Source organism: Anas acuta, chromosome 12 (assembly GCF_963932015.1).
Source record: "Anas acuta chromosome 12, bAnaAcu1.1, whole genome shotgun sequence".
In the NCBI taxonomy this organism is placed as follows: Eukaryota; Metazoa; Chordata; class Aves; order Anseriformes; family Anatidae; genus Anas; species Anas acuta.
This window is the reverse complement of record NC_088990.1, coordinates 16,153,402-16,174,068: the sequence shown is the minus strand read 5'-3', so window position 1 is coordinate 16,174,068 and position 20,667 is coordinate 16,153,402. Positions and strand designations below refer to the sequence as shown.

The 20,667-nt window shown below is 40.2% G+C and overlaps 1 protein-coding gene and 1 long non-coding RNA gene across 5 annotated transcripts in view; one reads left to right on the top strand and one right to left on the bottom strand.

The window, feature by feature from the left end:
- Positions 1-20,667, top strand: part of KLF13 (KLF transcription factor 13) — a 34,678-nt gene that overhangs the window by 7,963 nt on the left and 6,048 nt on the right. The window lies entirely within an intron of this gene.
- LOC137863306 (uncharacterized) overlaps positions 6,341-20,667 on the bottom strand; it is a 31,896-nt gene continuing 17,569 nt past the window's right edge. For 2 of the 4 annotated variants that reach the window (XR_011100854.1, XR_011100857.1), the window contains 4 exons: positions 16,121-16,266; positions 14,126-15,700; positions 10,847-10,970; positions 6,341-9,734 (listed from right to left, as the gene is read on the bottom strand). This is a non-coding gene — a long non-coding RNA (uncharacterized lncRNA). The remainder of the gene's footprint in view (positions 9,735-10,846; positions 10,971-14,125; positions 15,701-16,120; positions 16,267-20,667) is intronic. The other 2 variants (XR_011100855.1, XR_011100856.1) reach the window with 2 other exon arrangements.

Here is a 20,667-nt window from a genome sequence, read left to right as displayed (position 1 = left end):
GAAAGTTCACAGAACTCTCTTTCCACAAACCATCTTCCTTTTAGCACAGAGGTGCTGGTCTGGTCTAACACAGTAACACCTAGTAACATTGGAAGTGGTAAGGGTGGATCACCACCCTCCTGCTCTCCTCATCCTGGAAACCTGTAGCTGGCACTTTCCTTCTCAGGAGCAAGTTCTGTCTTACAGATAGCCCAGAGTATACCAGCAAACAGTCTCTTAATGACAGACAGTTGCATGGGATAGGTGTGTTTGTATTAGAAATTAATCTCAGTCTCATAGAAAATGTGTTCTGAATGACCTGTAAATGATTTCTGTGCAGTAGCACGTACAATGCTTCTCTGCAGGATGCTGGAAAGGGTGTCTATGTGACACGAGTTGTGCATAAACAAATCTTTCACTACACCGGAGTTCATTTGGAACTAAACTCAGTCAGATTTCATCTGAAAAGAAGGTGCCTTTAACTATTTAAAGCACAAGCATTGCACTGTGTTATTGTCTAGCTGAACATGGTTATGGCACGTCCAAGAGCAGAAACCTGGAACTTGTTTATATTGGACTTGAGGTTTCTGGTTCTGTTTTATAACTTAAGCATGTTCCAATTTTTTCCCCGTCCTTCCAAACTTGGATCAGCTGTTTGGAAGTCAGTAGTGACAGAGACAAAAATATTCTACTCTTGCAGAACAGCCTTTAAATGCAAAGTAGCCTTTGAAGGGTCTTCCTGCAGTATTTCTAAAGGTACACATGCATTTTTTCCCTTTGTTACCCACTAGGCTTTTATTAGGTAGATTCACATGGGCAGTGAGATCATTCTCTAGCTGCACATAGTTTAACAATAGCTGCACGATATGGCTTTTTATGTGTAAGCACTGAAGTCAGACACATATCCTGTATTTTTCATGTCATGCAGATTCAGCAAGATCTTACATGGCCTCCACTTAATGTAGAAGAAAAGTTTTTGAAAGTGCCATCTTTGTAGCTACTGCTGGAAAAACTACCTCAGAAGCTTTTTTGCAGCCCTAACATAAAAAAACATTTACTTACCAGGAACTTGGCACAAATCAAATGGTAGTGAAGTGAGCGTATCCTTAAATGACCTCTCATGCAAGGGGAGGATTTTCCGTAATCAGTTACAGCATTTTTGTAGTGTTCTCAGGAATTAGAGGCAAAATATTTGTGACCAGCTGTCTTTAATAAGCTACCTTACACTTATTGCACACAATGTGCCTACCAGACTGCTCTCTGCTATTCAGTTACGTGACTTTGGGAACAGAGGCACCTGAAGAGCTTTGTTCCTGCTGTGCACTTCGCAGCTTTCTGTCTGCTTTGGTCCCGCAGCAAGCTAGAGTAACCCAGGGCAGCAAAGACATGAGCAGAATGGGCACATAGCTGTGTAACCTTTACTGTCTTTGGCAGTAGTTTTAAAACTGCTCAGGGACAGAAACAGAAGTACAAACCACTTGCTTCCACTTGAGTAAGACCACCTGAGGTACAGCAGCCAAAAAGGAGCCATCCAGCTTCTTCAGATAACCAGCTGGAAGTAGTTCCACACAGGGAATTTACAATGGGGCCAGCTGAGAAGGGTTAGGACATGGCAGCCTGGTCTGCCTTAAGATGCTTCCTGAAAAAAATTGCTGAAATGGTGAACTATTTGTTAGTAAATCAGAAAAATATTTGTTGATAAATTTGGGTTAAATAAATGAAATTACATTGATAGAAATTTACATGCTATACTGGCGCTTTATAGATTGTTGCAAACCTTGCGGTGTATACTGGGCTTTCCTGAATTCCTGACCTCATAGTGTAGGATTCTCCTATAACAAAAATGAACAGGGATGCTGCTCAAATGTTACTGAACCACTGTCTTAATTCCTCTTGTGTATTGTGGGGGCTTAATGAATTTAAATTCACAATATCTGAAATTTGTATCAAAACACAAAGTACGTTTGTGTGTACATATGCTCTGGTTTCAAAATGGGTAATCTGGGGCTTCAAGGATGCTTTTTTTAAAAAGGTGGGAGATGTTGGCATTTGGTTTGGATGCGTCTTTGAGGACGAGCTCCTTTTGTGACCTCAGCTTTTATTTTTGTGATTTGCAAGCATTATTTAAACAAAAATCTGTTCTCTTACTGCCATAAATGACCAGAATCACTCTCTGATGGATGGTATCAACTACAACTGAGTAGTTTAAGGACGGACTTAACTTACAAAGTAAGTTGTGCTTGCCCTTCAATGCTGTTTATTGCTTTTCATCCTCGATCTCATCCAGCAAGAAGGCAGACGTGGTGGGAATGCAATGGTTAAAGGTTCTTGGTGAAGAACAGGAGGGTGTTATCCACTGTAAATGATAAAGCAGAACACGTTTGTATGATGAGAAGGATCAGGAGTTCCGTTCTGGCTTCATGTAGGTCTGAGTACTGACTCAACTGTGGCGATATCAAAGAAATAAGGTGGGACCTAATTTGGAGGTGCCAGGACCAGATTAAAAATGGATTGAATTTCTGTGTATGTCTGTGAGAGGGAGAGGCTGTTTAGGAAGAAAAGTTCTTAGTCACATGGTTTGAACTTTTGGGTAGACCTGTGCGGTGTCAAGAGTTGGACTTGGTGATCCTTAAGGGTCCCTTCCAACTCAGGATATTCTATGATTCTATGATTTCTTCAGCATTAAAAGTTCTTGTTTGTTTTGGCAATATATTTTGGAAGACTAACATGAATTGTATACAGCTTTCTAATGCACACATGTGAAACTAGCAGAGGACTGAAAGCCCCTCTAAGTCAATGGAAATGTCTGTCCAGCACATCTATGTCCATACGAGCAGTTCCGCTAGGCTGCTGGCAGATGGCTAATCTTAGTGTATAATAAAAATGGGGGTGTTTGCAAAACATGCTTTTTAAAATTGTGCATGGCCAAAACAAAACCGAGTGTCTTAGATGCCCCCAAAGAATTACTTATCTGCCAGGCTTCACCCAGTGAGATGTATTTCCATTTGTGCAGGGATGTACAGCCTTCCATTTCCCATGCCTGGAGGTGTTCACTGGGAGCACAGCTGAATCTCATGGGAACATAAAGCCACTCAATATTCATCCCACTGTGGTTACATTCCACAATTTTCTTAGCATCTTATCTGCATGTTTGGATACCACACAAGATCAATAATTACTTCATATATGCTGAAGGAACAGTTTGCAATTTTTCTATGTTTTCCTTCCAGCTTCAGTCAATTTTGTTGTGCTGGGATCTCCCTTCAGGCTGTGGGACAGTACTGTTAATGGCACCACCTCATTGACCAAATCAGCCATGATTTAAGCCTACATCTACTTCTGGGGAGCTGTTTTAATTAACAGGTCTCACTGATGACTTCCAGAGGATGGGATGGCCGAGCAGCCCATCAGTGTTATCCTCGCTGTGCTCACTGAAATAAGCAAAGATTGTACAATGGTTGGCACACCTCATTTACCATGAACCCTGTCCCAGACCTATACAATTGGGAATCATACAGATGACATGTGTTTAGGAACATGATTATCAGACACCTTATTAAGGCAATAATTTATGAAGCTCTCGTTACATAATGCAGAGACAAAACGTGATTGAGAAATAGCTTCTAAACACTGCTTGTCAGAGCACAGATGTTCAGCAGCAGCTTCTAAGGGAAGAAGCAAAGTTTCAGGAGGTCCCCAAAGGGTGGCTTTGTTGTTGTTACTGTTTGTTTTTTGTTTTGTTTTGTTTTGTTTTTTCAATAAAGAACATTTTGTTATTCTGTTTATCAAAGTAGCTTCAGTTTGTGGAATTGACCAACATTTCTGATAAGCAGCTTGGACTAAGCAAACATGCTGTTTCACTGCAAGTATAAACTCTCTCCTGACTCATACTACGAGATTTGAGAGGGTGAACAGCTATACATTTTTAGACTTTATTGCTAACATCATGTATTGGTGAAACCCATGTAGAACTCACCTGGTTTTTGTGCATTTCTGCACATGAAAGTTTTGAGCAGTGCTTCCTCTGCAGAAAACAATTATCACTGACCTTATCAAAGCAAAAGTATTGTATAATGATAAGCTATTTTAAACCTACATCTTGGACTTGGTACTTCCTTTTCTCTGCCCCATCATTTAAAGTGAACTTATTTATGGCTGCTGTTAATTCTTCGAAGCTTTAGGGCTCTATAAAATAGAAAGTAAAGGTCATAGCTCAGCTCTTTCACTATGCTTGACAGGATAACATAATAAGGCTTTGGGTAGTCTCCCCTCTCTCAAGTCTGACATGAAACTTTGCAGTGACACTTTCTGAGGATACATAATCAGTACCCTGCCTTGTGCTGCCAAGCTTAGCATTTGTTGGTGAATTGCAGCCTAATTATTTTGGAGAACCATTACTAGCATATGACACCTGTGTGGAACTCAAGTGTTTATGCTTGCTTGAAGTTCTTCTCTGTCAGAAAGCTCTGCTCTCATGGATGGTGTCCTCATAGACACGTCCAGACTATGCTATACACTTCTATATTTGACAAATATATTGTAAAGTGGATGTGATCAGTGCTGCTTGTAGCAGATCCTATATATCAGTAAGGGACTCAAATGTTTGCTGTAAGCTACGTTTTTCCAGTGTTAGTATAAGAATTGCTTTCAAAGATGTGCTTTCAAAGATGCTGAGATGAATTTCTTGCAGAAAGATGAGGATACACGTAGTTTTTCTTCATTGCATGCTTTGGATGAACTGAGCTGTACTCTCATTTGGAAGTCATCATTTAACTGTTTTCTCAGCTAAGTAGTTGTCGAGAGGCTGTAGCATTCTCCTGGGTGTTCTGCGAGTTTTGTGGTATTCCCTTTATGAAGAAGTGATTATGCTAGCATGCTTTCCATCTGAGTGCAGTCATTTCAAGTACAAAAACAGTAAGAATTTTTCGTATTTTTCACAGTAAGATTTTCTCATTTGTCTATTATTCACAAAGAGTAACAATCTTAAATTTGAGTTGTAAGAATTTTTCTTTTCAAAACTAAGTATAGCCAAGTTTCAAAAAATTAACTGAAATTCAAGATCAAAGTATTGTGTACAACACAGCATTTGTAGGAATAATAAACTATCCTGTTTGGCACTGTCAAGCTGCAACAGCAATAGTCGGATCATCTGAATTTCCCAAAGCCAACTCAGGGTACAGCATAGCTTGTGCAGTTGCAATTCCTGTTTTCTTTGGTTTTATTTACAGTCAGCCTGTTGCAATAGAACCTCTTGATTACTCAAGTTTATGAACCTCGCAGCTCTGCACATGGCAATTCCTGAATCCCAACCCAAGATCCCTCACAGATGCCTGAGTTGTGCTCAGCAAGAGGTAGGAAAATGGACAGGGAGTCAGGTTCAGATCGTTGTGTAGTTCCCAGTCTTAAAACTATATTGAACAGGAGTCTAAACAGAAATAAGAGCAAATGGGGACTTCTATAATCTTTTCAAAGTAAAAATTACGTCCTCAAAATAGGGTTTTGGAGCTAGTCTATGGGCTTGTATGTCAGGGATCGCCTGTTCGAATGTCACAATAATAGCTTAAAATAATCTGTATTTACTATTATATTTCACAGAACTTTTCCATCCAGAAAGCTTCTCCTGAAAACCCCTGGCAATAGTAAACTTGTTTATTTGGCAGAATATTTCATTAGCCCCCCTGCTTTGGGCAAGCAAAGTGTGTTCAACTAATTTGTTGCAGACAGAAAGGAGTGCCATCGCAAGGAGCCAGAAGGCTTCCTTCTCACCCAAATTAGCAGGACTGTTAGAGAAGTAGGCCTGCTAGTGTCTTAAATGAAGAAGTGTAGCAGAGCATGAATAAATGTACCGGAGGCACTTGTCATTTATGTTTTAGGGAACTTCTACTGCAATGTGTATGCCTGTAGAGCATCTGCACCTCTGTGCTACACATGACCTGCAGAGCTCAGAACCTCTGCTAAGTGGTCACTCTCACAGTAAAATAGCGAGATAAAAACATCCAAGAGGCTGTTATAGTGCTTATAGAGAAAGTGTTGGCTGCTGGACGAGCCCTTTTAGCATGCTTCCTATATATAAAGCCCCATTCTTTATTGAGACATCACTGATTTTAATGCTAGGCTGTTCTGTACAGGCAAGCAATGAAGACATGAACAAAGCATGCAAGGAAAAGTAGTTACATTTGGCAAAGAAGCTATGTTTGTATATAATTGGAGAAATTTCAAAATAGTAAAGATGTTTCTTGCCGTACTACTTTGAAAAAAGGAATCTAGTTGATTCCTGTATGAAAGTATATGATTAGATGGTTTCTTCAAAAGTAAAGAGAGAAGTTTTCAAAGTTATGTATACCAAGATGCCCTTGACAAAGCTGTCTTTGAAATGTGTCTGTGTTCTGTGTAAAATCTTAGCATTTCAGTTATGTCACGTCATACTCAGATCATTGGCTCCTAACTTGCACTCCTCCACAAACACATCATTCATTCATTTCCAGCACACACCACGGCCTCTCTCCTACGCCCTGATCCCACATCAGAGTCAGCTGGTGAGGCCAGCGTATGACCTTACAACCAGCTGTCCAGCAAAATGATCATAAATATAAATAAATACAACATGGAGAAATTCAGGACCTGAGCTGCACCTAGGCGTGTTACACCGTGGGTGTTAATGCTCAGGAACAGCTCTCTAGCAGTGATGCTCGTCTACCACAGCCTCTCCTCTGCTGAACAATGTGCCCCCACCACGTTAACTGTTGATAGCTGACATCTCACAGATGCTGGGTGAAGCTGCTTTGCAGGCCTATCTAAGGAGAAATCCTAAGGAAATCTCATTGGAACATCTTGTTAATAACCATTCATTTCTATTTTGCATAGAATATGGCCAAAGTGGTAACATACTCTTTTGGAAGCAGCTTGAGACCTTGGATAGGAGCCTGATTTTCAGACACCTGAGTATATATACACCTACAAGTTTGTTCCACTGATAATAAACAAACATAGCCAAAATTAAAAGACAACAAAATAATAGATGATTGTTGAAAATCTTCTCTTAGTTATCTTCTGCCTATGTATGAGAATGAGGCCTAGGTGTTTACGCACATACTTGTAGTTTTAAAGAATTAACACACAGAGAAGAGTAAAAAGCAAGATGAAAGTAGAAAGGAGCAAGTAACTTGCTCTTTTATTTCTTTTAGATTTTTTTTCTTTTATTTTCTTGCTCTTCTTAGAATTTTTTTCTTTTCTTGCTCTTTCTTTTTCTTTCTTTTGGTACAGTTAAAGGAGACTATCAGATGGGGAGATGCAAAATAAACAGGAAATAGCGTATATAAATGAGACTTGAAAGAGTTTGTTGTCGAACTGCTTGTTTTTTCTAAAAGGTTGACCTGCTGTAAAAGGGATCACATCAGAACATGAGTACAACTGTTTTCCTAGAATCTGATTCATTTATTAAAAACCAGAATCAGGGCTTAAATGGGAAGTGCAGCTTTACAGTCTGGGAGGAAGATCTTCCGAGGTACATGCAACAGATTTGTGCATACTTTGAACGACAGCTACGTGGTGCCAGGCAGCAGACCTACTGTTTGATTATCAGCCCATAAAACTAATTCCCAGAGCTGCCTGTTTCCTGGAGCTGGATGCTCTATATGGTCATTGGCTGATGCTGCTCATAAACTGCCTTGCACTCAGCACTGCCTTGCACTCTGGCACAACAATCTATCCAGAGTCAGAATAACAATAAAATTCCCACTCCCTTTCTCCTCCATAGAGTTGGAATAAACTTTGAGTATCAGATCATTTCACTCAGCTATAAAGCTGTGTTTATAAGCTCTGAATCAGTGTCACATTTCATGTATGCTGTGTTACTGTGAGGTTGTTGATTAAACAATTTGAAAGTTCACGAAGAGACAATTCACAGTTAGAACCAAAGACAGCCTCACTAACTTTTGTTTGCTTGGCTTCTAGCAAAATAAGATTTCATTCTGTCACCAAGTCCTGGGAAGTGCTGTGCATGTAATGTGTCATAACTCACCCTCGGTGTCTATTCATGCCAAAGACTTCAGCTGGGGGCAGATCACATTCAACATCTTCCAGAATTCAGATAAATAAAGCACACGTCTCAGTTTAGAAGAATAATCCTTTAGTCTGTTATTTTGCATAGCAGGACAACCTTGCATTAATTTGTTAAGCTTTGCTTTTACAAGCACTTTCCTGTTTTTAGTAGAATAGAATAATAAAAAATCATTTATATGTCAACAGAGAAAAGACTGATTCATGGAGTCATATGATTCTTTCTTTACAGTTGTTAAAGCAAGTGCTGGGTAACAGCTCAGGGAGCCAAAGTTTCACAATTTCAACATGAATTCATCCACAGTTCATACCAGTTACATATACTTTGTCATTACCTATTCAGTTGCTCTCCCACTTAAAACATTTACATTCCTGTATTAGGGATCAAAAACATTACCATGGACATTTTGAAATGTACCACAAAAATATTTGTGAAGTAAACTTTCATTGAAGGCAATGTTTAAACCACTACAGAGGTAGCTTTGTGCTCATGGTATAGATAGGGATGGTTTGTGACATTTCAATTTGATTTCAAATGTTCTTGCAATACAAGCTTTTTTCATGTTTGAGGCTTGAGGTTTGGTCAGACTTTTCAGTTCTTACTTTCCACAGTGATCAGAACTCAGATACATTAAAATTTAAGACCATCTAATTAAGCTATCAGAATAACTTTTGATTTTTAGAAGAGCAAGGAATAACCTACACCGCACATTGATGTCTGAGGGAAGCCAGGCCATCCATTGATCAGAAGAAAAGCACAATCTTCTGAGATACTCTGGCAAGAGGATCTCCAAAGAAGCAGCTGATACATTTAGAAGTGAACACACTGCTTTTTTCGTGTTTGCCATTTTACCCACAAGTACCTACTGGTTAATTCTGCTACGTATAATTTTTCTGCATGACAGACTATGTGGTTGAGAATGAAGAGCTTGACAGCTATCCTGTCTGCTCTGTCGGTACATAATCCTGCCTTCCAAAAGGAGGTAGCACAGATTGGAAGAAGGTAAGGAAGTGCCCTTCTGTAGTGAGCACAGGATCTTGAACAGGATCTTTTTTTTTTTTTTCCCCCCTCCCCACTGTAAGAGTGGGCTGGAGAGGGAGAGGTGGCACCGTAATAATCGTAAGAGCTCCCATGGAACTGCTAACAGTCAGATGTCTGGAGCTCTTTGGAGTTTGCAGAGTGGACTGGTAATGACTGAGCAATTCTGAGGCAGAAGAGGAAAGATCCAGACAGCCATTTGTAATGGAAACCTCGTGTTTCTGTTGGTACCTTAATACACATTCCCTGTAGACACATTTGGTTCAGTTGTGTCAGCTGTGGGTCTGATTTTTTTTCCCCTTCCTGGAGGAGGGAGAATCAAGGCTGGGGAGTTTCCTTTTTGGCTTCAGTTGCTGTCTGCATAACATTTTCATTAATCACCTTATTTGCTCTAACGAATCATAGCAGCTGAAATCATCAGCTTGTAGCATACAACAACACAGCACACTGGCATGCTGAGACAAAAGAAACATGGACTGTAAATGAATAAACAAGATCTCAGTCCAGCATATATTTTCACCAGGGTTCGTGTTAATACTTTACTTTTCCGATTTTACCTGGATTCATTTGATAAAAACAGTGTTGAGTATTACACATACTTGGAGAGCCCTCCTCCAGTGCCTTGTCACTTTAAGAGGCTTGAATTGGCTCATCATGTCTGAAAAAGAGGAACAAAATCCCACATACCTTTATTGATGTTTATCCCTGTTACACTGTAAGAGGCCAGATTTCTCTGACCTATGCTGAAGTCACAAGCTTTTTTACCTAAGGAATGAAGAGAGCCCCTTGCTCAACAAGTTGTTGGCTCGAGGCAGGGATTCTAGGCTGAAATTCCTTTGTCAGGGTGATGCGGTAGGTCAGATCTGCTGATTAGCACTTACAGTTTTTGTTTTTGCAGCCCCAGTATTCTTTTGAAATATATTTATTAAAAAGTATAATTGACCATTAGAAAAGGAAAAAAAATCCCCATCTTTTGGTTTTGTCATTCTGTAATAGCCAGATGTGTTTAAAAGCTCTACTTACACTGTTTCTTCTTATTGTTTTCTATTCACAACAGAGGGTTTAATATTCACTTGACATTCTTACTTTCATAGAACAACAAATCAGAAGAAGATAGCAGTTAAAGGGCTGCTCTACTAGTCCCAAGAGGCTCCTACTGTGCGAGGAGACTGATACTTCAGTGTGGTTTGGAAATGATATAGCGAAGACACATCTTACTCTCCCCCTAGTATTCATCATTTCAGCGTAACACAGTTTAATTATCCTGCATTTAAGTGCAAAGTCAAAGGGTCAGCTATTGATCTTCATCCTTGGAACAAGCCACAGGAGAGAGAAAATCAAGTGGAAGTTGCTGTGCTTTTAAGTTAGTGACATTTCAGCTGTTTCACTGAGCACTGGTCAAGTATTTGATGCCTCAGAGATAAGAAAATAGTACGAGTTTTAGGCTTACTGAACAGAAATTGCATACAGCAATTACAGGGACCTAACTTTCATAGAAAAAGCAATGCTTGGTAGATCACATTGTTTTAGAATATAAGCTCTTTGGCACTGAGGCTGCTGCCTTTCATTTCCCGAGAGTTAGCCCTGTCATTGGCACTCTGTAAAGAGCACTGTTACCCAGAGATTCCAGCAGCAGAGGGGAACAAACCTGCTTTTATAATAGGGTGCTGCAGACGTCCATGTAAACAAAGCCATGGGGCTTAAAGGAAACACGACTGATAGCAGCTATTCCTGTGGGCAGAGGAGGTCTGTTCTGGTCTGCGTGCTTACCTCTACACGTGGAAGTTCACCCTCCTAGGTAGGATAAGAAGTTTCCTTCCTTGTGGGTATCCAAATGGCTCAGATGTCCCTCTTTGCTTAGGTGGGAGGTATCCGTTTTGCTTGCGTATCAGAACTTTGGGGAAAGAGAGTGAAATGGTGAATGTAAAGCTTGAATTAGGATAGAAGCAACAGAAGAGCAGCATTAGATAACAACAATGAATCCATATAGAACTGTAAGAACATTTATAGCTTATCTTTGAAATTGCATGCATTGTAAACACCATCTCATAACCGTGTAACAGCATTACTAGCATGTTTGTTTCCTCCGGCTACTGGATTATCACCCTTGTAAGAGGTAGCTGAAGTTTTGAGAAGTCACAGTTGTATAGACTAAGAGATAGCGAAGTACACTTCAAGTGCAGTGCATTTAATGTGTATATACTGTCAGTGCAATCACATCAAAAGATCACAGCAAGTATGCCAGAAAAGAGTTGAGAGAAGTATTACGCATGTAGATTTTGACAAGACCATCTAGGTATACAGTAGTATCACAGTTGCCACTGCTAAGTTGTGCATTATTTTCGCTGGCCATCAGAAGGGAGCCTTACCTGTAACATCATTCATTATACTGCTGTGAGGAGAACACATACATGTGTGTCTCTTTCATACCTGCCGTGGCTAACCATAGCACTATGGTTACCATATGGTTAGCCATAGCACTCAAACTATTAATAACCAAACTAATATCCTAAAAGAACTGGTCTCACTGCATCTGGATATGATCAGTAACTCCCCCAGAAACACTTTGCTAAGAACATCAGAAAGAGTAAAGATGGAGAGGAAAATACATCCTGGCCTTTAAGCATACAAAGTACTGCCCTACCCAGGACCGGGGAATGGAAGCGATGGCAGCTAGTTTTGGTCACTGACCTAGGCTGGAAAGGATTTGTCCTTCCATCTCTAGGATGTGTTGTGAAGCCAGGTGGCATTGCTAGCGGCAAATTAGCATGTACTAAAAACATAGTTCTTGTAGAGGAGGCCAGGGGTGTACTTTGCCACCACCTACTCTGATTTCACTATAAGGCCACAAAATTTCACCTGCAAGCCCTTTCCTTTTGTCTCTTTCCTGCTTTTCTGTTACTTTCCCATACCTTTTAACCATTCCACTTTTCAGACTAGGGAGGAAAAAGATGACTGGAATGGTGACATTTGTCTGACACCATCTTTTACTGTCATCTATTTTTCTCTAGTTTGCAACTTATTATTTATAGCCTGAGACACAATACAGCTGAGACTAAAGAAAAGCAATACATAAATCACTATTTTATAAACAAGAGTGTTCTCACCAAGCTTAGGCACGATGCAAATGAAGATATGGATTACAGAATCATTAGTTGCTTGGAGAGGCCAGCAAGTAACCTCATTGTATTTGAAAGAAACAGCTTGGCATTTTAGGCAAGCAAGACTGACACGGAACAGCATAGCCTTCCTGTGAAACCATGTCATGCAGAGTGCTGATGCGGATGAGCTGAATAGGTTACATAATATATATTGTTTAAATAGATAAATGATGCTGACATTACAACCTTGCTCTTTGACAGCTGATCAGAATATTTAAAGTTATCACCTGTGTCTTACTGTTAGCAGTTACTTACAAAGAGATGAGAGAATCAGCTATGAAGCATTAAATACATGTATTTTCATGGAAACACAGCAGTAAAGAGATTATTTAGAGCTATCTTGCTAAATTTTAGCCCTGTAGATACCAACAAGAATATTGTTTCTTTACCTTCTTGTGGTGGCTGCTAGCAGTTTTATGATGGGAAGCTGGGAAAGACCACAAAGACAAGGATGCTCTCATCACCCTTCACTAAAAGAACTCCATTCATTTTGCTGGTAGTTGAAGGTAGCCTGTGACCCTTGGTTAGAAGAATGCTGAAGAATCTCTAAACCATAGGAGAGTTGCAAAAATTAGACATATACCCATCCCTCACTTTCCCTTTCTCAGCTTTTAGTTTCTGAGTTGTCTTTCTGCAGGCTTTTCTGTCCCACTAGGTTCTACTGATGCAACAAATTGAGTTGGCAGATGCACACATTCTTACCTAAGCGGTGACCGTATGACAGAGTACATGCATTATTCAGAAAATTATAAAAGCACCTTTGGTTCAATGCTTTATTCAGCTTATGCAGCCTTTTTGCTGAAGTAGCTTATAACACGTCTGCTACTCCTAATAGGATGCATGCCAAGGATTGTTTACGTATCTAGACCCCATCATGAAAGGACTTTTCTTGAATGCTGAACTCACCTTAGTGATTTTGCTCTTGATTGTGTTGCAAGAGAAAAACTCTTCAATAAATTTACCAGAACAAGTGTAACTATGTTTACACAGTCCCAGTTTTGACATACTCTGTGTAACTGAATTCAGAGCTTCACAAGCCACTAGCATAGTGCAACTGATTTGTTCTGTACTTCGAAAGAGGAAGGAAGATACAAGGTAGGGAGGGGTTGTGTGAGGAAGGGAGGAGAGAGAAAGTGTGAACTCTTCTGAAACCAGGAACTGAGAAGCTGCAGAGGAGAAAGACTAATATTAGAGATAACAAGTACTATGTGTCTTGGTACAAAGGTGCAGTAAAACCTATAGCATCAAACTCTCAGTACCCAGGTCTGCAGACGTAGATGTGAATTTCTAAGTATGGAATTCCAGAAGGGGATTTGATGACCTTTATGTGGGAAAGAATTGAATTTCTCAGTTACCCAACAGGATTTCCCAATTTTTTGAGTACACTCTAGCAGAGAGAGAAAAAGAGACTGAGGCTACTTAACTATATTTTATATCACATAATTGCCTCTGCCCCCAATTCATCAACTGTGTGGGAGGGGAATGATTATTTGCAGCCACATAGTGAGACTCCATAGGGCACACTTTAGAAGGCAAGGGGGAGATGAGAAATTTTAGGACCTCGTGCCCCCAGACGTTATAGGGGACTGCAGTCTCTTATACAGGGAGAGACTGAGAGAGGGCTGGGCCTGTTTAGCTCAGAGAAGAGAAAACGGAGGGGATCTGATCAATGTATGCAAATATCCAAAGGGAGGGTGTCAAGAGGATGGGGCTGGACTCTTTCCAGCGGTGCTCAGTGACAAGATGAGAGGCAGCAGGCACAAACCAAAACACGGGAAGTTCTGGCTGAATATGAGGAAACATTTATTTACTGTGTGGGTGACAGAACAGGCACAGGTTGCCCAGAGAGGTTGTGGAGTCTCCTTCTTTGGAGATACTCAAAACCCACCTGGATGTGATCCTGTGCAACATGCGCTAGGTGACTCTGCTTGGCAAGAGGATTGGACCAGATGATCTCCAGAGGTCCCTTCCATCTTCAACCATTCTGTGATTCTGTGACGCAAGTGCTGATTATTTATTTTTTTTGAGTACACAAATCCTGGAGGAAAGTCCTGCTGTAGATGTGCAAAGGTATTATTTTGTAGTGTGAACATTACTAACCAACAGTTTCCAAAACAGCTCAGCAACACAAATGCACAAAGAAACCAAAGAAGCTTATCATGATGCTGGAAAATAAGTGTTATGTACCTACAGTGTAGGGAATCACCTAAGACTCACAGACCACACTACAGTGCTGGGGGCATATTCTCTGCCACATTCTCAGCATAGATCTAAAATCCACTCCAAGACTTCTTTGTGAAGGTGAGGATAAATTTCATTGTTCTTACACTTAAGTTGTTAGCCTGTCCCGGCTGTCTGTCTTGAAGAATCTCTTGTGCTTATAAACACAGGGAGCCCAGTGGAAGTTGAAAACACAAATGAAATTGTTCCCTTTTGATATAGATACTCAGAGCTCCAGTTGGGGAATGGAGATAAAATATCTGACAATAAAAATGTGTGTGTGTGCGTGTGTGTGTATATATATGTATATATATATATACACACATACATATACATTTATACATATATATATAATTTGTGGCCAATTTATTTTTAAAACCATTTTGCTTTAGGATTTATTTTCCAGATGTTGGACTTTAACATGCAGCTACTTGCTGATTGTGTGCATGAAGTGGTCTGGAATTAGGCTGTAGCTGGGAGTGGAACAGAGAGCTTCATGTACTGACCACAGAGTGATACACTTCAGCAGATACAAAGCGAGAACTAAACAGGATTTAAACAGAAGTTACCATGTTAGGCAGAAAATGACTTGTTAAGGAGAAGTTCAAATTCATATTCTTAATTCAAACAAAATGCAGGAAAAAGTAATTTTTTAAAAAAGTGCTAAGCATTCAGGAACTCAGACAGCACAGTCTGTCTTGGGCATCCACCTTGAAGAGGGATCCAATAAAGTCAAGGAATGCATATTTTAGAAAACAGAAAGAGTGTGATGGAGCATCCTGGAAAAGAAAAGCCTAAAAAGGCTAGGGTTATTCTGCCTTGACAAAAGAGAATGCAAATGTGTCTGATGAACATGCAGTACAGTAAAATAGCTAAAATTATTATGAACTGAGATTTAAGATCTGGCCGACACTATTGAGCAAGCTTGAAATAAAGGCCTGGAATGCAACTGATAATAGAATGTAATATGTAATTAAAAAAAAAATGCTTTCCATTGTGGTTAGAAGTGTAACTGGTGATATTTTAAAGAAGGATCAGATAGCTGCATGGAACATCAGTTATTTTGGTTCTTGGATGGATCTGACTGTGGTTGAGGTTAGGATAAGAATTTTGCACTACTTACATTTCTCTGTCCTTGGAGCCATTGCCATTGTAGTATCTGAATGCATGTTCATCATTTTGTTTTGGATTGTTCTAGTTAGCTGTGTTGATAAAGGTAAGTCACAGGGTGTAATCTGTGCTCCTGGATGGAACTACACGAGCACTTTGAGAGCAAAGTAACAGACGTTAATGTAAAATGTAAACTTGCTGCTATGAATTTCCCCTTTCAAGAAATATTCACGTATGTCTAAACAACTCAACGAAAATCTTACGACAGAGAAAATAAATCAAGGATTTAAATGATGGTACGGTAGCTGGTGCTGCTCCTGCCCAGTAGCAGCAGTTCCACGTGCACTCAGAATACAAAGAGCCAGTAACCTACTGATTTAATGACTGTGTTTTTAAGATTAAAATAAAGATGCCCACACCGTAAAGTGAGTTTGTACTAGATGCCTGGGTACATGCCTGCTAGAAACCTGAGAATTCCAGTTCCTAAAAAAAAACATCACACCACAGATGATAGAAATAGCAGGGACACGCACACTTCTGTCATGCATCCTACCTAGCTCCTTGGTGCTCTGTCTCCTAGGCCTGGGGCAAGCCGTATGTCCCAGTGCCTAGTAACGTGTCAACTTCAATTGTTTATTTGGGCATTTGTAACACTCTCCCATATTGGGCTTCTGGTTTCTAATGATAGTCAAATTCACCCTGTAAAAGAAGTAACGTTTTCGCTGAGAACAGTACTTGAACCTCCTAATTTTCATGGAATTAATAGAGCTTAATACTGCTGAATTTGCTACTTCTGTCAGATTTGGTTGAAGTTAGCAAAGACATTTAAAAGCTGTTGGACAGAAACACAAAAGCAGATGCACAAAACACGATTGCATTTGGCTTGTTTGCTTATGAAATAAGTCTCCACCAGAATCATGAATTTAAAACTGCTTCATTTTAGTTTATAGGAATTCAGAAATTTGAGACTTCAGATATTTTTTTTTGGGTTCCTTTTTCAATAGTACATAAAGAAACTACCGTTTGTCTAACATCAAAGCTATGTTATTCTCTTTCTTGCACTCAGAAGGTTAAAGGCTTGTTTTTCAGATATCCAAAAGTGCTTGTTTATAAGCAAGAGAATAACATAAATGAAAATATTCATAAATACGTCAGTGCTATTGAAGGATGGCTTTTTTTTTTTTTTTTTTAATAACAGCCATTCTTAAGGAACACAGACTTCTTGGCTGAATGTTTTTTTCCCAGGATAGCATTTCCTTTCTTGGAGGAAGAGTGCTTCAGTTGCACATCTATTTAACTGTCTGCTCTTCATCCTCCCCACCCAGCCTGGTCAGCGTTTCCAAATATACCCTTAATTGTGCATATAAAAATGTAGAAATGTAAGAATAGCACACAGTGGCATGTGCAGTTTTCTCATCTGTTTTCATGACAACATAGAATTCTGTTCCGTGAAGCAGCAGAACAGAGAAAGATCACAGAGCAATTTGTTTCTGGCTTACTGTTTCTGGTTTTGCAGTCACTCTTAGAAGTCCCAGGGTACAAAAAATTTCTTTGTTACTTCATGGCCTTGGCATATGCTTGAAGATGCTAACGTAATGTGCAAAGCTACTACTTAAGATAAATTGAAAAGATAGCCACCAGTAAGTGGTTAGACTTACTAGCGTTTTATTCCGTAGGGCAGCAGATACCACATTTCCAATTGTTCCGATACTATTTCCTAATCTTCACACTGTACTTCTGAAACTAGTTTGTATCCCAAGTCTCACAACCTGCTTTGGTATTTCAGTGATTTGTAGGTTATTTTTTAAGCGTGCTTAGACCTACACAGTACTTAGTATCATTTTTAGTTGTCGTTCAAATGCTGGATACCACGCAGATGAGCTAGTGAAACAGAAAGCACATTACTCCAGGGACTGTATAGGAGTGTCACTGTACAGGAAGGGAGGCCTCAGAACATGTGGGTCAGAGTAAAGTCATCAGTGCCCTAAAAGGACAGAGTGAATCAAGCTCGGAACACATCAGATCTGGTTCCACCATCTCTGTAGTTCCACCATCTTTCCCATAACTACATATAGTTGTCTCAATATAAATAACATTCAACAAATACAGAACAATACAGAGGACCTTTATATAACATTGTAAGAACAGATTGGCTCTGCTGGCTTCTGAATTCTTTCCAGCAAGAGAGAAGAGAGGCATTTTTAATGCTGCTTCTACGGTCTGGGTAACTCTGCGGTGCCTCTGGCACTGGGCTCTGGCAGACGATGCAATCAGCAGGAGCACCCAGGGCTGTGCCACTGAAACGAATTCAGGACTCGGTGCACCTGCAGATCTCACTTAGTCTTACTCAGTGAGCACTTTGAGTTTCTTAATGCAGTTCTGTGCACATTTTTTTCTTTTGAAATGGGTGGAGTTCAGGAAGAAGCCAAAAATGTTCTTGCTTGTGTAATTTCCAGTTAAGATCAGTTGATTTTGATTCTCAAGTGTGATGTTTTTCCATTAGGTTGTATAACTAAACACAACATATATGATGTCATGTGCTCTGGCAGAGGATCTGGAAAGGTTGCAGTTCATGGGGATTTAGAACATGGAAATCCAAAGCTATTTAAAATTGGGAAAAATAAGAGTATTTATTAGAATATTCATTATCTTTGAAAGGCATCTCTTGTCAGTCTCTGAAGAGTAAAGAAGCCTTAGTTTATTTTGCTCCCTTTCTTTTCAAGCATAACATTTTATCTTTTGAAGACTTATGTCTTTGAGAACTGCTACTAATACTCAAAAAGCATACAAATATTCTGTGGCCAGGACATAGCATTAAGAATCTCAATATACACATTGGCACGCTTGATATGTTCACTGCAGTATTTAAGACTCATTTATTTATTTTAACATTTTGCCATTAATTTATAGGATCGAATTCTGTAGTCATTCTAGAATGACAAAGTTCTGAGTACAACATGCCTGTGAGTTAGTGCTTATGCAAGGAAGTTGTACTCTGACTGCGTGTTCCCTAATGAGATTAGGCAATCGATTCTTACAATCTCTTATTCTGTTGATTGCTTTACTGCCAGTAAAAGGACATTTATATAACTTAACCTGCACAGAAAACCACATCCCTTCTGTTAGAGAGAAGAGACTGATGACAGACTGATTTTGGAGCAGTAGCTAGGTCTTGTCTTAATTAATACCCCGCAGCAAGTTCGTTCCAGACCGTGTGCTCATTTTTTATGAACAATAATGACTCTCCCATCTTCACACGAGACATTCAGCATTTCCTGACAATACGGCTGTTCTTTGAGAAGCTGTTGCTAAACCTCACCAAAGGTGGGAAGCACTCTAGAGAACTCATTGCCACCACTAGAGTGATGCCAGCTGTCAGACAGTGCAGTGAAGGGAAAGTTCCTTGGCCAAGAAATTCAAAGGCAACTCCAAGAAGATATAGACTAGAGAGGGCTGAGGGGGAAAAAATATTTCCTTGGAAGGAGGAGAACAGAAAAGAGTAGAAAACTAGTGTAAGAAAGGCACAGTGCCTCATTGTCTTTGGCTCAGAACCCAAATCATCACCACCACCGTCACAAATATCAAATCAGACGGATGAGTATGAACATGAATGTTCCCAGCCAGATCTGATGAGCAGTGAGGAGAGGGGGAGACAGATTGTGCAATATCTTCATCAACTCCCTGGTAGTGCTGGATAACGCAGTTATTACATAATCCTGCTCCAGAACCTCTTCCCTCATTAGGAACTGAACTGCTAGGCCTATTTCTGGCTAACAAATGCTAGATGTTTTTAAGAACACTGATGCCATGCCAGCTGATCAGCAGAAAGGGACTTTATCATGCTTCATGATGTTGTGGACAGCAGAAGCAAAACACTGCATCTTAACCCTTGCCTTCCTTGTCTGAAAGCAGACATCACATAGGGCAGTCCTTCTAGTGAAGAACGTTTACTGATTTTGTTTGCAATGAAAACATGGAGAAAATTAACTTAGGCAACAAAAACGTCCAAAGACCACTGCCTTACCAAAAGAGATGCCATTGCTCAGGGATGAGAAACTTCAAACCTGCAGGCCAGAGCCAGCAGTCAGACCATGTCTCATTGCCCTTCTTGCCAAGGATCCCAAAGTCCTCCCCCTGTCATAGAAGTGTATCTGTTGTATGACCAAAACACAGGGAGAAGACCGATGTATCCGGTGGTGCAACAGACTAGCACATCCCACCATAGGCAGGAGCATATCCAGCAGATGACTAGATACATGACAAACAGCCAAATTATATTTGCTTCCCATGTTTCACATTTCCATCAGCAGAACAAGAGAGGAGTCCCTGACAGTTTGCAGGAGAAGGCTCAGGAGGACACCGAATGGATTTACATGTTTTTTAAGCAACAAAACTATGTCCATTAAACCAGTTGGTGGAGTTTTTATTCTCCATAAAGTTTGTGGGGACCTAGGTTTTTAAACTTTAGTTCAAGGGAAGCAAACTGGAAGCAGTCCCGTTCATCTTAGCTGCCTTTTTCCCCTTCTCAGGCTGCACAGCTGCTACAGTGCCCAGCTGCAGACCTGCAGCACTGCTGTGCGTGGGCACCCGGTCCCGTGGGAGATGGTTCCAGTGCCTGAGGTCTGCTGAGAAGTGCATCAGGTCACCCGACTGATATTTATTTGAGCTCACTGGGTCACTGGTCCTACTCCAAGCATCACAGGTCATGGTTTTTAGGATAGCTATTGACAGCAGTTGGTTCCCTTCAAAGCGGCACGTTTACCTAGTAGAGATAATGTGCTACCTGCCTCCCACCTAAATGAGACCTAAGGCAGCAAACAAGAAAAAATATTGTACCTTGCAGCAAATACAGAAAACACAGGAGGATACAAGGCGAGAGCCTCACATTCAGTGCCTCAGAATTGCTGTCCTGTATTTTCACTGTAATTGTTTTTAAGTAGCTGTAGAGAGAGGCTTCATCACACCTGAATTTTTACAGCGAGTCAGACAGGCATAGGGACAGCTCGGAACTGAATATCCTAGAGAGCTCAATACAGATACAAAGTCCAGAAATAAAATCCAGCAGCCTACCAGAGATACGGAATGTGACGTCCCTGAAAG